Below are 19058 nucleotides of genomic sequence, written 5' to 3'. Positions count from 1 at the left end.
CTTCATATGTTAATGCACTGCGCAAATCGCAGATAATTAAATGGAAATGTTGTGCGTTTATGAACGGAAAATCTGTCAAATATTCCATTCTATTGAAAATCATGAAATATTTTCTAAAAGTAAACATTTTTATGCATGCAATTAATTTAAATATTAGTTTCAAGTGATTGACTATGAAATATAAATATAAAATTGCTCAGAATCCTTACCTCTATTGATTGGTTTAAGCAAGCCTACCATACATGTACTAAATTATTTTTATACAAATAAAATTCAGTTATATTCCATCAATAAATTTAGAGTACAGAGAAAAATAAAAATTAAAGTGAATGGTCTGAAAATAAAAGTTGGTTTGCTGGTTAGTTGATTTTAAATTATGTTATTTCACATTTAAATTATTTGTTTTAATGTAGGCCTATATACACGCGGTAGACTATTTGTCTTTTACGCTCATACAACATTTAAACTAATAGACACAAAACGCTGAAATTGTGTGTCATGTAAATATCAACAGAGGGACGAGGTATTCTGCGATACCACCAGGTTAACGGTGCTGCCAAACTAACAGAAAGTTATATTTTTTTCAAATAATACATCTGTTTATTACATATTCACATTCTAGATAATAAATGGAAACTTACAATATAACATTTGTTATTCAGTGTTGCAAACTAAGAGTACTATAGTATGACAAATATCCAAATTTTGGTAGTCTCTGTAGCAATAATAACAAGTGAGACGAACGGGGCAAATCGTATCCAAAGTATCTTAGTGTTGAGAACTATGAGAGCGATAAGATGGATTTCAAATGAATACGAACAAAGATACAAGAGATTGAAAATTTAACTCTTTTAAAGAAAGCTCTCATTCCGAAAGAGCGTTAAGATAAGACCATCCAATTAAATTTATGGTTTTCGGTAGATATGAAGATCCAGTGGCGTAAGCGAGTGGAGCAGTTACTCGAGGGCTCACAGGAAAGGACGCAATGTCGAAAAAAATACGGAAAACAGTTTCTTTTGCAAAGAACGTTTGAAAACATTTCAAAAGGAACGCTATGACTATTAGCAGTTAATTGGCAACAGCCAATACCGGAAGCGGATCCAGGATTTTTCGAGTGGGGGCTTATGTGTAAAAAATAAACTTGAGACATTTTCGATATTTGGTTCGCTAAGTAAAATTGTGGGCTGCAGTGTTTCACAATATGTATTTATCTCTGCACTTTTGGCATTGAGGAAAGCCATGTTCAACACGAGAGAATCGAGGATTACCATGAACTCGAAACGCATACGTTATCTGCGATTAGTAGAGAACCCACTCAGAATCCTCCTTTTGAGAGAAATTTTAAAACTTTTCTTTTCCCACAGTCTTTGGACAAGCGCTTCCTTTGGGACTAATTTATATATTTTGCTCCTCATGGAGGGGCGCGCGAGCCCCACGCCCCCTTTATAGATCCCCACTGGGCGATACCCTGACAATAATGATAACTTCCCTCCTTCGTTGTAACTATACACTACCTAAAGTGAGAAGCTAGCGGTGAAAATAGCAACACTCCGAAAATTGCTGCTGTCATGTTTCTGTTTGGGCTTAAAACAAAACGAAGTTTTGCAAAATCGATAGTTTAAGTTAATTTTCTAAACGTTGGAAGAAAAGGGTTCACCGAGAACAGACACTTAGCATTTTCAGTGTATTTCCTCATTCACACCACAGATGCCTAAAGGCATTTTAAAAATTCCAATTCAATTAAAATGTACTGGTAGTTATTGGTGCACCCCTCTCAGAAAATCCTGGATCCGACCTTATATATAACGCAGCAGCTGAAATGCGTGGGGCACGGGGTGGGTATCAGTAAATCGATGGTCAATCGATTCAGTGTGCAGTGAAACTAGTTCGCCACTGTGAAGATCATAATGTCGTTTACAATAATTTAATATTTTAAACCTTTTTGGAGACATAATAAACAACGATAAAGTTTGCAACATTACTTAAAATGGACTGTTGTAATTATACCTACTAGAAAGTATTGCTCTAATGTTAGAGAAGTAAAGTAAATTTTAAAAAAAACTTTTAAAAAGTTCCCGCAAATAAGCTATTTTAAATATATCAAATTTAACCAATTAATTCATATTTCCTCAATGGTTTGAGATATGAAATTGCTGTAGACGGTATTTTGATCCTTATGTCAATTAGAAACCATTTACGTAATTCGATGTGATGCTTATTGAAATACTTTTTTCGGAATGAAGTACTTTGAAAAATTTCACATTTTCAGTTCATTACAATTTTGTTTATGTTTGTTCGAAATACGTCTTATGATGACCGTAATATTCGACATCAAGGTACTTTGGATGTCTGTTAGCCGTCCGTGTTACTTGCGTTATTACTATTACTCGCGATAGATCTGTCCACTTGTTTCTCACTAGCGATGATTTCAGAAAATTTCCCCGGGGGCAGTTTCAGTACATTGGGCACCGAAAAGTAGTACTACAAAAATACTAAGAATCCACATTGAGACCCGAAACTACTGGGAATCCAAATTGAGGACAATAGGAAATATGACCCTGAGCCTGAATGCCGTAGCTTCGAAGGTAGAAGATTCCCCTCCAGGTCACCTCCCTGAAATTATCACTGGTTCTCATTATGAACAGGATCATTGATCTTAATCAACGTATAGCCTAATAAACATTCCTTGTGTAGCATGCACATGTAGTTTGATTGATCACGCATCCCAATTATACTGTTTGCGGTTTGCTTATCATGTCATATAGGGCTTTTCAGATTTTGAAACTATGTAAATTAAGATCTTGCAATGAGAAAAATCCGTTATCCGGACAGCGGTACTCGTATATTGTACAAACTTACGGAATCCTTATATGTACTAGGGAAATCAGTACCGGAAAACATATGTTATCCATATGCCATAGTTTACCCGCTTAGATGTTACATCATGCCGTTGCAGGATGTCTGATATCTAACAGTCTTCGGTATATTACATACGTATACTTATGTTACATACATCTATTTGTCTGTGAGATCCTGACCGCCTATATACAGTCCTTTGTTTCGTACGGAAAATACGTTTATTCAGAACACTTATACAGAAAGTACGTATAAAATACACTTTTTCAATTATACGTTTGCTGTACGTTAAGTCCAAAATAAACAAGATTTGCACATGTAACTTACGTTTATACGTACGCCACATGGACTTTTTTCTCAGTGTACAGCACATTAACTTTTGTATTTTCATTCATAACTAATGCCAAATTACCATGTATTTTAGATGACAAATAAACGTAAACTACGGAACTACAATTGCTTGGCTATCAAATAAAAGGAAGTTATTGTACGATAGTGTTGTATGATATACGAGGGGGTATACAAAAAAGAATTTTTTAAAGGCATGTGTTTATTTGACTATATTGTGACTTATTTATTTACTTATTTATTTATTTCAAACAACTTTATCACATTACTCTCCATTACACGTAATACATTTTTCCAATCTTTGTTTCCATTCTTTAAAACGTTTTTTCAACTTATCTGTTTTGATGGCTGACAGCTCTCCCTAGCTTTCTAGCTGTCCTTTCATGTTCCTCTTAATTCACGGAGACAAAATGAAGTCGCAAGGAGTGAGATCAGCTGAGTAAGGGGCGTGGGCAAATGAGTCATGATGTTTTATTTTCAAAACCTGATGCACTGAGATGGCTGCGTAAGCAGGTACATTGTCGTGGGGGAAAATCTAGTCCCTCGTTTGTCACAAATCAGGCATTTTTTCACACATTGATTCGCAATCTTTTCATAACTCTGAAGAAAATGCATGATTAACAGTTTCATCTGGTGGAACGAACTCTGAATGTGCTTTCCCTTTAACTTAAAAAACAATAATGAGCACGGTCTTGATGTTTGATTTCACTTGAGCTGTCTAGAGCGAGGTGAAAATGTCGTCTTTCACTGGCTTGATTGATATTTGGTTTAAGTAATGACTAAGTAAGTAGTGACCTTCTTGCTTGTTCTAAGTAACGACCTTAAAAGAGAAAGTCTGGGTCGCTTTAGAGCTATTGTTTCAGATCACGCCATGTTTTCACTCGGTTTTTTTTTCTGGGCAGCTAGAACCCAAGGTGCAAATTTTGCAGCAAACTTCTTTAAACCTTCAGTTAAAATTCTCTGAACCGAGTTTTTTCCCAAGCAGGAAACAAAACTTCACAGCCGCATGCTGTTCTCTTAAATTTGATATAACAGAAAACGAAGTGCGAGAGAAACCTCCTACATGAAGAAAATCACCATGATAAGAGAAAACCTTCTCAGGAGATGCAAATGGGTGCAATGAAATCTGAAGATAAACACTGAACTCAGAGCTAGTTGCTCGACGCAATTTTAGTGAAAAACCATATAAGCTGTGCCCAGTACAGCGCTATTCCTATGTTCTTCGTTAACAATATTTATTTTCCTATAAAGTGTATATTATATTTTACAATGTTCTAACTCTCTCCCGGGAAAAGACCAGAGGTCCCCCGTCGCTTCTGTGCGGGAGATGCGGGTTCGATTACCGCTAAACTACAAAAAACATTCGAGACGCTAAACTACAAAAACAAATTAGTATCATTTCACAATGTGAAACTAAGACTTCCAAACTATGTGACTTGAATACTAAAACTTGCAGTAGCGCACCTATAAATACTGGTTGGAATAGCACAATAATATTAAAAAAAAAACCTGTTCCTCGGACGCTGAATATATATCAAGGAGCCACTACTCGCTATCCGTTACTGTTTCTGTTCTACGGCGGTAAAGGTTAAATTAAAAATAGTTTATTCCAACTATTTTCGGTGTGAATAGAGCGATAAAGGAGGAGATAAAAATCCATCCTTGGGACGCAGAATCGGTTGCAATAACCGTATTTGGAAAACATTTATCATGTTTGCTCTACGGAAATAAATATTGAAACCGGAATAATAGTAGATTTTACCCACTTCCGGTTTCGATAGACTGTCGGGAATTAGTCATAAGAGGTTGTCTTGAGATCTTGAATCGATTACAACAAACAGTTTTTTGCTATTTGCCACCGTTTCCGTTCAATGGCAATAAACATTAACCCCGAAAGTGATTATTTTTTTTTCGATGTGAATAGAGAGTTAATAGAGCAGACATACCATTAGGACGGTAAATCGATTGCATAAAATTGGATCTTGATAGCATTTATAGTTTCTGCTCTGTAGAAACCAGTATTGAAACCTCAAGTAACAGTAAATTTGAATCACTTCTGGTTTTAGTAGAATAGTGTCTTGAGACGCTGACTAGACTAAAACAAACCGCTTGTTGCTACTTTTTTTTTTTTTTTTTTTTTTTACCGTTTTCATTCTATGGTAATAAAACGTCGAAACCGGAAACGATCAATTTTAAGCATCTCCGTTTTAAATACAGAGTTAATAGAACAGATGGAATATATTTTTAGGACGATAAATTGATCCCAAAAATTCCATCTTGGTAGCATTTATCGTTCTTACTCTATGGAAATCAGTATTGAAACCGGAAATAATAGTACATTTGAACCACTTCTGGTTTTGGTAGAGTACTGTAGATAATCATGATAAGCTGAATCGTTTGCAAAATCTGCTCGCTATTTGTTACCATTTTCGTTCTATGGTGATAAATGTTGAAACCGAAAGTAATAGTAAATTTGAACCACTTCTGGTTTTAGTAGAATGGTGTCAATAGTCATGATATGTTGCCTTGAGACTGAACTGTTTGAAAAAAAAATGTCGCTGTTATAGTTTTTGTTCTATTGCGATAAACATTGAAACCGGAAATGATTTATTTGAATCACTTCCAGTTTGATATAGTTAATGTAGATGATGAAATCTACCCTTGGGACGCTGAGTCGATTGCAAAAGATCGCATCTCGAAATATCTTATCTCTTACCGCTTTGCTCTGATATCCGCCAACAGGCAGAGATACGGATGGATGAACGGACAAAGCCGTTTCATAAGACTTTCAACACTTACGTATAGCGATACTTACGAGGGAACCTACTGTATAGTTTGGAGGTCTAAAACCAGTCATCCTAGCACACAAATGGTTCACTCCCAGAACACTGTTTGAAACTACTGATATAGTAAAAAGGTTAATGAAAAATATAGAAGTAACACTATTTCTATGTGTTTTGATGTGTCTAACCCCTTGATCTATTTACTGTTTTATGTCATCTTCAGTTAACGAAAATAGTCTCAGTTTGGCTTCAGGTTGGAACAACTGGGTACGTGTTTCTCAATTTTCTATTTTAAGCATGATTATCTTCCCCTAATGTAGGTTTTCTCTAATTATTTCACGTCACATCACCTCCCTTCTTTATCAAATTAACTAGGCAGCAATCCAATAAGTAATTTCCGGTTTGTACAATATTATGTTTTTTGATTATTTCTACTTATTTCTTATAGTTGTAAGCTTGTAAGCCTTAGATAGGAATGAAAATAACTGTCTGACAATTAAGGATGAGAATAAAAATATATGTATCAAAATAAAAAAATCGAAATAGGCCTAATCGTTAAAAATATTTTTCCGCTCCTAGGTCCTAATTATATGTATATTTTTCCTCTCACTTTAGGACTCACTATGTATTTCTGTGACGATTACCTACGGATCGCAAATCCCAGGTTGCTAAAACCTTCTGTAATGAATACTTTGATTATTCTTATTCCCGGTTAAATCCTCAATTCTTTCTTTCAAGTTAACCGTGGGAAGTAAAATTCACATTCTCTTTTTTTTTTTCTTTTCAAGTTAGAGAAGACAGACTGAATAGTCTGGAGCATTCTTGTGTTGTGTTGTGTTATGCAATAAAAGTAAAAATACGATAAGTTATCTCAGCACAACAAAACAACGACTGACTCTCTTTTTGTTTATCTTCTACCAAACTGGTTTCTTGAAACACGCAGAACGTTAATGTAAAACTTCCTTGCTTATTCCTTTAAAAATGATAATAAATTTAAATTTATCTTTATTTCTGAGTAATTGTTTAGCAGAGTTATATATGAACTTCAGCATAACGTGGTCGCTTCATAAACAAAAGCACGTTTAAAGATCGTACAAATAACGTAGCTTACACTTTCAGCATAAAGGTATTGTAATATTTTCTACAAATTTATCTTTTTAGTAATTTTCTATGCGAATCTTCAGATTCAAAAAATTGAATTTTAAAAATTTCTGTTACGAGAGCCTATTTGCACATTAACCTTATCCCTATTTAACGTATAAGCATGATATCATAACCTAGATAAAGGTTGATGGATGAAAGGTAAGCTGATCAGTAGGTGTTTTAATAATTGAAACATTGCTGATTTAAAATAGCTGTTATTGAGAGTTCGTTTTATGAATTCCATGGATGAAGTATATCAACAATGTAGAAGATAACTAGAAGTTATACTGAAGGATATATTCTAAATTATCTTATTCAATATTATAGTGTGAGGTTAATGTAATTAGGAGTAGACTTATTGGTGTAACTGGAGAGTGGCGAGGCCCTCCTAGAACAACGTTGCCACTCCTAGCATATTGCTGAACCACAGGCTGAAATTGTGGTCGTTAAAAGGTTCTTTCAATTTTCAGTAGTAAAGAAGCAGGTCCCCATAGCAAAATATTCTAGTCACTCTAGTGGGTAGACTTCTGATGAAAGTTATTGATAATTATAGACAAAGATGATAATAAATATGGAAATATGCAACTTACCTGTTTTAGGCTTATTTAGAGTGAATCTGCATCGTTCGTGTATGCAGTATCCTATAATTTTAAAAGTTGTTGTATCCTGAGTATTCTATAGTCAAAATATTTTCTAGTTTTATAATATTCTACGAGGAAATGCGTATTTATAGTTCATTTTCAGTTAGATAAACGAAGTAAAATTAATTTTACAAGAAAACGTTTAGATATATTCGACTTCATGAGTTTTAGCATACCGTTCTTAATTAAAATGTACAACTGTCCCTAAAGTGGTATCAATGGGCAGGTCAACGGACCATACCAAATTTTTAATCCTCTAATTGTGCTAGGCATGCGTATAGGTATAGAACGGACACACATTTTTCGATAGGTATCAGAGCAAAAACATCAAGACATAGCGAGAAGACTAGATGGAATCGATTCTGCCTCCCAAGAATAGGTTTCATGTCCTCTGTTAAATCACCCCCCCCCCCATTCAAATCAGAAATGCTAGAGATAGACAATTTCCGGTTTAACGTTGATCATCATAGAGTAAGACGGGTAGTAGATAGTGAGGAACTAGTTTCTACAATCAATTCAGTGTTTAAGAATGGATGTTGTTTCCACCCGCACCTCTATTCTAAAATTAAAATTGGTAGAAATCCCTCACAACTTCCGGTTTTAATTTTGATGACCATAGACCAAAAACGGTGAGAGATATTATGGTTTTTATGATACGGATTTTGCATCTCAACAATAAGTTTCATCTCAGGTATTATTTTTCCACTGAAATAATTTTAATTTCCATATTGGTTCCTATCCACAATAATTGTAAGACAGACACAAAGAAAGTATTTTGATATGGATTCAACATTCGAAGATCTCAGACTTTATCCCTCTACTGCAAGATTCCAGTATTGCATTTGTACACTTTACGCGTATACCATACTTTCACAATGTGAAACGAAACTCACTAGTTTATTAATGTTTTGATTCACAGCAGTACAACAGCAGATTCAGCTACCGAAAATTATATTTGATTTGACTTCAAGAAGAATCTTCCCCAGGAATGACTACGAAAGTAACAATTGCATTTCGTTGAAGCAAAATATACTCAGCCGATCGAACTGAAATTCAGTACACAGATGGACACTAATATGTGCTAGGTTTAAAAGGACGCCACTCAATATAAGTTAAGGGGGCAGGGAATAAATAGCAAAAACTATAACTAAGTTATTTCTTCCTCGGATTGACCTGTAATCGAAAGATAAAGGTGAGAGGGTTGTAATTCGGTGGCCAGTGCGTTCTCTGAATCTCAACCTTCTCGCCTTTTTCTTTTGAGGACGGAAAGACTTGCTTGCAAGTCTTATCTGCCTGCTTGATTGTGCAAGAGACACCAGGAATACTTGAGCGAGGTGTTCGATAGGTGTTGTGCTACGTGCATCGAGGTTGGTGGACGCTACTTTGAGCAGTTATTATGAGTGTTTGGTACGTACAGTGCAGCAGTAGTTCGTTTCTACTAAACCTTAAATACTCGGGTGCACTGTTATGCACAATAATGCAGGTTACATTGACTTGATAACACATTTTACATTGATACGTCGAACTTGTTGACATAGATTGCTGCGACTTCAACATGGCGTGGCGCTTGAACTAGCCGTTTTCGACCTCCCTATCACAAAATACTTATATTGGATCCCTCTATCACCTGTATAAATTTGACCCAAAAGGTTATGAATACCCTTTATATAAAAATCAACGAAAATGATCAATATTAGTGTCGAATACATAGTTTTCGGAGTCGCTGAGATGAACAGTGACACTTTCGATGCCGTTTAAATCCAAAGTCAGTCCACAATAGCATTTTTTAATTTCTGTTTATTTTGATTATTTATTATTTTCTGATTTTCCATTATATTTTCTTTGCTCTTATCTATTTGAAAGAGTTTCAGTAATAGTGAGAAAGAGACTGACTAATGGAACATATTACTAATTTTTCATGTTTTAATCCAGCGAAGTTGATAATTGACATTAGTATAGTATATTGTTAAAATTCGGTGATGAATAAAAATATAATTTTATATAAAAAAAATATATATCTACCATGTAAAAGTATTTAAAGATTACTCCTTGTTATTATTTCTTTTTGTACGATAAATGGTAACATTTTTCCTATTTTTTAAAAAAGCTGATTTTAAAAGTTAAAATTATGTATATTAAATATAATTGTGTAGTCGCTTCTCGTTCGTCTGGCAATGAATTTGAGCGGTGTTTTAGTTAATATTGTCCTGAAAATAAAATTTGATTCTATGAAAGTAAGTGAATGTCATTGCAAATGGCAAGCGAAGCGTTCTGGATGCCAGAGCACGTAGCCATTGATTAGATAGACCAATTAGAATATCATGTTACCTCGCGGCAAACCAGTAGTCTGTTGGGGACATTTGAAACTTTATCAGTACGACAGGATAACATGATAGCACAATTAAAGTGATATATCACCTTCAAAAGACGTATGTAAAATTTCATACTCATACTTTCGCGTGCAATATCTAAAGCAGCTAAAACTCTTACTGTATGCAGGTACAATATACATAATATTAACTTATGTTTTAATTGTAGACGTCTATATATATAACTTACATATAACTGATTCTGTGAACCAGTTTGAGCAATCTACTCTAAGCGCTGGCCTCGAGAGGGCAAAATTTTTGAAGGATATTCCGTATCAAAATAAGAAAACTTATACAGGGTGGTTCAGAAATCAGGCATAGGTTTAAATGATTTGTCGTAAATATTATGGTTTCGTCATATGAGAATCAAAGGAACGTTCCAAGAATGAAATTTTTGCTTGCTTGGATTATGAACATAATTCTGAAAGCACCACTTGGCGTTATTTGAGTGTTATTTAAGTTGACTTTGTCATTGACTTGTCTGCTATGTAATAATGTGTTTACTATCTTATTAAAACAACATTTGTTTTAAATAAACACCTTTTTCCCCCTCTCCTGTAAACCTACGAAAATGGAGTTACGTTCCTCTGGTTCTCATATATGACGTTTTGAAATAATTGTAATACGTTCTAACTGAAACTTGAAATACACAAATAGGAAATGTGTACATACCATGTGTGAAAAACTGTCTTTTCTCGAAATATTGTCCATAACTTTGCAAAGAATTTCGTGCTGTACATATTACAAGTACCTTCGCTGAATATTGTTTTCTAATTCGTCTGCTGGTTTGTCGATGTAGATGTATTCTTTAAGGTATCTTCAAATAAAAGAATCTGGACTTGTTAGTTCTGGCAAACGTGACGTCCATTTGAAATCAATATAGCTGGATATCATATGCTGCTCCTTGCTCACTCTCTGCATAAGTTTCAAGTGTATCTTTAGAAGTCTGTGAAAGAGAATGAGGAAAATAATTAATACACTCCATACTTCTCAAGTGTTGTATAGACTTCTACGAAAGACAAAATATAAGTATAAAGAAATAAGTTATAAGCAACGTGCGAATTCTGGGCTAAGCTTTACTAAAACAGCAATATAGAGAAAAATAAAAATAACTCAGGATAGTATATTATTTAGACCCTATATGTTCAGCCAGTGTATTTTAACAGCATTAAATAGAACTTTCTCCCAGAAATCCGCCAAACATAATACCATAAACGGATCTAAGAGTGAAAGATAGGGAATATAAGACGTGGAGAGAAATGCTTCATTGCTATACTATAATCTTTTCTGCACTTGTCTTCATGATGCTGTTTCTATGATCAATTCACTAACTTTTATATGACGCTGTTTGAATCGAGGCATTTCATTAGTCAGCCCACTGAAATAAAACGTTGAAACGCTTAAAAATACTTCATTGTTAAGGGTACAATTTGCGATCATTAAAATAAATAAATAAATAAAGTAAACGAAGAGAAATAAATGACTTCAAATTATTACTGAAAATGCAAATTTCGATCAGAATACTTGTAGCATGTAAGAAGTAACCAATTTTTACTAGATGTTTTATTAAATATTTTACAACACGAGGAATTGAATTTGACATTTTCTTCCCTCTTAAATGTTGATGATAAAAAAGTAAATAAGAACACAAAATGTACAATTTCAAGTAAGTGATAAGTTCCACAGATGAAATATCAGTTCTTCACACGTTAAGGTAATATTCCAACGATGTGCTGGTCCTCATTTCAGTATACTGACAAGCAATGATGGTTTTAATGAGTGACCCCGGATAAAAATTCCCTCCCGTAACTACAACGTTCTTCCATGGATCATATTTCTGAATGTGCTTAACGTGAGTTAGTAGTATTTTAACAGTACTACTTTCACTTACCGTATATTGAAATTCCCCCCACAAATGAATATTCTAAAATAATCACTTTTCACCAGTTGATACAAGTTCGAATTCACTGGTTCCTTAAAGCCCGCTGAATTTCGTCTCTAAATGACTTTTCCCAACGTCAAGGCCTAGTCACGTAGGTCTTTGCGACATCGTCTTTGAAACTAGTCCTGGAGCAGGTAGCAGAAGAGAAATACTCATAGCGCGTGAGGAACTTTGACAATTGGCACTGGTGATGGTATGGGTTATACCTCTGTGGAAAGTGACACACATTTATGATTTTTGAAATACCATTCTTTGTGCATACAGTGCCCAGTAGAAATCACTTATCCTAAAATCAAATAAAGAATCCATCGACTAGGACAAGATCACTGTACATTTACGTTTTAATAAACATATATACAGGGTGTCCAATATAGAATGCAACCCGAAGTTTTAGATAGTAGAACTTTTGAACCTGAAGCGATACACAAATAATGATAATACCTAAATGAAACCTTGTTCATGCATATATTTTTAAACTAGAAAGCAACAAGACTAGAAGTGCACTAGGAACCACACAGTGTTGCCAGATGTATCCGAAGTGCAAATTTTTTTTTTTTTTTTTTTTTTTTTTTTTGCAAAACACTTAAATTGTCTCATAACTCATACGTATGGATGTTCTGTCGTTAAATTTCAGTTTGTTTAATTTCCACCGATAACTAATCGGATGAGGCCGCTGTAAGGGGTCACTAGGGAAATCGTAGTTTTCATAAATTAACACTCTGAATTGGCAACATTGCTGATGTTTCAGTTCATCTTCATCAAAAGGTGTGTTAAGATCTGTCTACATTATGCAAGTCCTGAAAACAACGAAAAAGAAACTTTGAAATTATCATGATAAAATTTTTACTTACATGCACCCGGCTATTCATCCCTATGGGGCTACTTAAAGCAAGAGGTATACAAGAACGATCCTCAAACTATACAAGACCTCAAAACGAACTTTCGAACATTAATACTTGTACTCTTCGTAAAGTTGCTGTCAAAATGATGGAACGTGTGAAACGGTGTTTCAGTCAAAACAGGGGCACTTCCAGCATCTGCTGTAGAGCTGATCTCATTTCGTGATAATACCAATGTTGCCGGGTGTATGTAAGTAAGAGTTGCATCATGATAATTTCAAAGTGTCTTCTTCATTGTTTTCAGGAATTGCATAATGTAGACAGATGTTTTGCAAAAAAAAAAAAAAAAAAAAAAAACTTTCGGTTAAATCTGGCAACACTGTTTAGTTCCTAGTGCACTTCAATCGTTGCTTCCTAGTTTAAAAATATATGCATGAACAAAGCTTCATTTTGGTATAGCCTCTATTTGTGTATCGCTTTGGGTTCAAAAGTTCTATCCCAAATTCCGGGTTGGGTTGTATATTGGACACCCTGTATAAGATCCATTGAATAAAAAACCAAAAAAGTTGTATAAAAAATACAAAACTTCGACAACGGTTTGTGTTTCTTTGTTATTTTTTGTGGTGTCCTAGAACCATTATCAGATGGGTTTGGCACGCCCACCTTGAGAACAGGATGTTGGGAATCAGTGAAGCAAGATGGCAGCACCCTTGCAGGTTTGCACAAACATGGAGCAGCAGAGTGTCATTAGATTTCTGTTAGCTGAAAGGTTGAATCCAATCGAAATTCACCGTCGGATGGCAGTGCAATATGGTGAAAGTTGTTTGAGTCGAACATAGTGCACGGGTGAGCAGAGAAGTTCAAACGGGGTGTAACAAGTGTTGAAGATTCGCCACGCCTAGGACACACTGTCTGTGCAGTCACGGAGAACAGCATTGCAAGAGTTGATGAGTTGATACGAAAAAACAGGCGTATTACGGTGAGTGGTATTACAGCAAAACTGAACATTAGTGTCGGATCAGCCCACCATCAGCAGCAGTCGGATCAGCAATTTTGAGGAAGCAACGTGGACTAGTGTCCAGTGGTGTCCTTTACTTCGTGACAACGCGAAGTTACACACTGCTAAAGTCACATTAGATACCATCAAAGATATGAAGTTCATCTGCTTCTCCCATACTCTTTATTCCTCGGACCTGGCATCTTCAGATCATCACATTTTTAACCCACTGAAAGAAGCTCTTCGTGGTTCAAGGTTCGCTGATGATGAGGAAGTCCAGGCAGCAGTGCATTAGTGGTTACGCACATGCACCCAAAAATTCTATGCACGTGGATTTGAGAAGCTGGTCCAGCTTTTGGTATAAGTACATAGAATTTGAGAGGGACTACGTTGAAAATAAATGTTATATTCTATTTCCGTGATAATCTTTTTAAAAAATCCAGTTTTTTATTGAATGACCTTTGTACGAGTAAATTATTGCTGTGATTATTTTGTAATAATTTAGTTCAAATTGAAAGATTTGAAAATTATACAGAAAAAGTGGATGAGTACCAGCCTCTTTCATTTTAGATAAATTTAATGATGAACTTTTCTATCAAGTAGATGGTTACTGACATAAGTACACTTTAAAGTTTTCTAATTATGACTCAAAATTATTTTCAAATAAAATCAAAGGAAAGAAGAAAATGTAACATACAAAAATAAACTACTGATTTTAACTAACTAACTAACTAACTCTATGGCCTATGGAACCCGGAGGTTCAGTGCCGCGTTCACAAAAGCTCTCCACTGACTTCTATCCTTAGCTAATTGCATCCAGTTTCTACTTTGTATTCCTATCTCTGCGAGATCCATCTTAATATTGTCCTCCCATCTGCGCCTAGGTCTTCCTAATGGTCGTTTTCCTATGGGTCTACCAGTCAAGACTTTGAAAGCGTTTCTACCTTCTTCCATTCTAGCTACATGACCTGCCCACCTAAGCCTCCTAGACTTGACGACCCTAACAATGTTGGGTAAACCGTATAATCTATGTAGTTCCTCGTTATGAAGCTTCCGCCATTCCCCATTCTCGTTCCTCTTGGGTCCGAATATTCTTCTCAGGATCCTGTTCTCAAATGCAAACTACTGATTTTACTATTATATATTCAGATATAAGTGAAATGTAATTTAAACAATTATATTAAATTGCAGATTTTCCTTTCTATGATTAAAGTAAAGTCTAGCAAATTTGACTTTAAAAAGCAATGTTCAAACTGTGCAAATTTAATGTGTCGCAATTAGTAAACTAACCATCATTTTATGAGCAATGTTAGTCTACTGTTGTCGGTAGCAGCTTTTACGTTTTCTTAGTCATCAAAAACGAAGAAGTCAATATGATATAATTAATGATCCTTCTGTTTAACAAACATAAACAAACAAACGCTGTGTACTAATTCAATATCCTTTTAACAATACGAAAAAGAATTCAAAAGCATTAAATCAAATCAGTCTAAACTTCCGGTTTTCAATCAATACGTGATGAGGAAAACTTGTTTATGGCACTGGTAACTCTTTTCTTCATAATAATAAGGAAATGATTTGTTATGTGCATGCACAAACGAAAATATCAAAAGTTGGTGTGGTAGCTTGTCAAGAATCCACTTTTGTTTCTAACTTATCTCTCACTATTATGAGTATGTTATTATTGCCAATACTTTTCTTTCTTTCTTTTTTTCTTTTTTAACAAAGGATGCATATTTCAATGTTACTTCATTCTATTTCTTATGATGTTATTCAAAAGAGGATTTCAAAAATTAACAATTGTCTTATTGCTCTGACTGATAACATTAGGTTTTCGGGAAGAATTCTGCTTTTATTGTCCTTACTTGCCCTTGCTTTTATTGGTGACTGCGCCTCTGAGACTGCGTTTACTTTTCTTTTACTTTTTCTGAATGGTTTTCATGATCTCTGTTTATTTATTATTTTTTTTCTTGTTGTTGTTGGTTTGTCTTATTATTTCTTTATGAAGTTTATATTTAATACACATTCTTTAAAGACTTCTTTCTGAACATTCCTTTTATTTTGTGAAACCTTTTATTTGAAACATTTGTCAGTGATTGGCTTTACGACGACGGAAAGAAATAACCTTTATGTAACATTCCCAGTAGACACTAGTGGTGGACACAAAAACAGGGTTTTTCGGGTTCCGGTTTTCAGGAAAACCGAAAGTTTTTTTCGAAGATTTTCAAAAAACGGCTTTTCGCCGAAACTGGTTTTCACCGAAAACCGGTTTCGGCTTTTTCCAAAACCAGTTCGGTTTCAACGAAACCGGTTATCGGTTTTGTCCAAAACTGGTTTGGTTTTCACTGGATCCGGTTTCGGGTTTCTTCAAAACTGGTTCCATTTTTTAGCGAAACTTGCTTCGGTTTTCTTAAAAACAGTTCAGTTTTTTCCAAAACTGGTTCTATTTCTGACCAGAATAGTGTTTTTGTTCTCCGAAAACCGATTCCGTTTCCACAGAAATAGTTTTATATGTTTTCCAAAATAGTTTTGGGTTTTAAACCAATATGTTTAAATACAAAACTCTTTTTGTCGTAAACGGATCCGGTTTGTCGAAAATGATTTTGGCGAAAAACCGTACCTGATTTTGGAGAAAACCGAAACCGGTTTGGGGGGAAACCGATATGTCGGTTTTTAGGATTTCGATTTCCTAAAAACCAGTTTCCGGTTTTAAATAAAAACCGTTTTTGTGCATCTCTAGTAGACACCTCAATCAATCTGTCAGTAGTGCCATGACATTTATTATTACAGATTTCGTCCTCCTGCAAATCTTCCTGGAAAAATCACATCGAGATTTCAGAAACTATAATGCTACAACTAGGGCATAGTATTGAAGTTAATCCTTAATTGGAAATTGTGAAGGAAGGATACGACTAGCTTATCTCGGCTTCGACTCTCTATTGTAAGTTCTAATAATTGTATGAGAATTTTTCATATATTGCAAGACGACAATCCAAACAAACATTGATATGTTATTTCGTGCATACATGAAAATAAATATAGTGAATCACTATTGAAAAGGTGTATAAATGATGGAATAATGGTTAGTGCACATCATAACAGTCTTTCCAACTGCTCCCAGAGCTCCTTCTTAGTTAAGCGATTAGCGTTTGCGTCTTTGGTGTGGTAGGCCCGGGTTTGATTCCGACGGGAATTCATGTGGTTCGGATTCTACGTTAAGCTGCAGGGTTCACGTCTCATATAGCCTCACTACTGAAAGGGACGCTAAAGTGAAATCAATTCAACACAACTCCAACCGCTCCCAGGGTGAAGCGTTATATCTGCTTCTAGTGTGCTGTACTAATTTCCGATATTCTGTAAAATACTGGTCAGCCAGGAGTACTGATTATGCTTGTTGTTCATACAGAACTTAGCGTTAGAGGGAAGCCAAATTTTCATGGTTTCTGATTTCGTTACCATTTTCGAAAGGAATCAGTTGAGACTCTATTACAGTACATCTCTTCGAAATCCATGATTTGCTGCAACTTGTGATGTAAAAAGAAAAGTATGTTTCTACAGTTATTTATTTATTATTTATGTATGTATCTTTGCTTTCTAAAACATTCATATGACTATTAGTTAGTATTTACTGTTAGTTAAATGGAAAGCTGCATTACAATCTTGATTTTTACTTTCAATATTATCCAGCTAAATGCAACTACGCCGCAAAGAATGCTTGTGTTAACTGAGCTCAATTGCTCTGTGTTATCCGAGTTGTGTTAACTTTTGACACATACCTCGTGCTTTGTCGTTTCTATGAGATTTGAAATTAAATTGTTAACATAGTAGGTGTTAAATTACCTGTGTAACATCGTGGTTTGTAGTATAGAGTGATTTTAGCAACACGGTACTGGCGCTGTTTTGTGTACAATTGCCAAACAAATACTTTACGAAACCAAATTATATCTAATTAAACAGAAATGACTATGTGGAATAAATTATTTATAACTAGTTATGAGGAACGAATTATAATCGGCGAAAGAAGAAATATAATGAACTTCACTGTTACGACCTAGACAATTTGCTTTCTAAATGAAAGAGTCTGGAAATTACCGGCAAAGTAATCGAACGTGGTGTCAAATATTCTTGATTTATCACTATTTTAAGTCTTATGGATACATCGATAACAAATGTAAGGAAATCAAAAACAGATGGGAGCACTCCTATTAATGTAAAAATTGTCAGAACATTCATGCAATTACAAAATAATTATCGTAAATACAGAAAATATAATACGTTGTTCGTTATTTGGTATAAATGTTAAATATACCGCGGAAAGCTCTGATGATAAATAAAATTAATAAAAAAAATTTTAATAACAATTCTCAAAGTCAGCTACCTAATGATTTGACTTCCGTGGAGGGCTTACGTTAAAAATTACAGTATAGTTGTGTCCGTGTGATACACGGGATTTTGAAGTGTCTGTAAGGTATTTGTTAATTCATTGTTATTAGTACATAAAAGGTTTGGCTGATCGCTGATGAGTAGTACCTCAATGGCTTCTGCTTATCATGTAAACTGAGGCGTTAATAAGAGAAGTACAGTGTATATATTGAAGAAAATGGCCGTAGCGATACTCCTATTTCCAAGTTCCTTCGTTCATTCACCTAGTTCTTTAACACCACCTAAGTGTTATTTTCACGGTGCAAAATTACCACATTATGTAATTTAACTAATACATATCCGCATCGCCTTTGTGTCGAATTGTTAACACAAGGTATGTATTCATCGTAATTCTAGACCTTTGGTGTTGAAATAACACGCTAAAGTGGTAGTCATACTAGGAGCACTGACCTATCTTAAAATTGAGTTGTATGAACATAATTTTTTGGTGTTTACGTCATGCTTAGCGAATTACGAATATAGTTTTCTTCAGAGCGATCTTAGAAGAGTGTGAAGAAATTGGCTTTTTACTTTTTTAAAGCGTCGTAGAAGTGTTATCCATCGCGAATTAACCATGTTTATACCAGTATGCTGCACGTTTATGCAATTGAAATATCTAACCGTTTCTATTCCTTTTTTTTTTAATTATTCATAATTATTTCAAGTGTTGAAACTGCGATGTTCCCCAGACGATAAGGTTATGGATATTATAGGCTAC

General features: G+C 34.8%; 1 protein-coding gene across 1 annotated transcript in view; it reads left to right on the top strand.

Annotated features, from left to right (window-relative positions):
• The window catches only part of LOC145661600 (uncharacterized), a 272359-nt gene that overhangs the window by 16096 nt on the left and 237205 nt on the right, over positions 1 to 19058 (top strand). The gene's annotated exons all lie outside the window — the stretch shown is intronic.

This window comes from Thermobia domestica, chromosome 10, assembly GCF_964235325.1.
Source record: "Thermobia domestica chromosome 10, izTheDome1.hap1.1, whole genome shotgun sequence".
Classification (NCBI taxonomy): domain Eukaryota; kingdom Metazoa; phylum Arthropoda; class Insecta; order Zygentoma; family Lepismatidae; genus Thermobia; species Thermobia domestica.
Note: the sequence above shows the minus strand (reverse complement) of the source record. Positions and strands in the feature narration are given on the sequence as shown.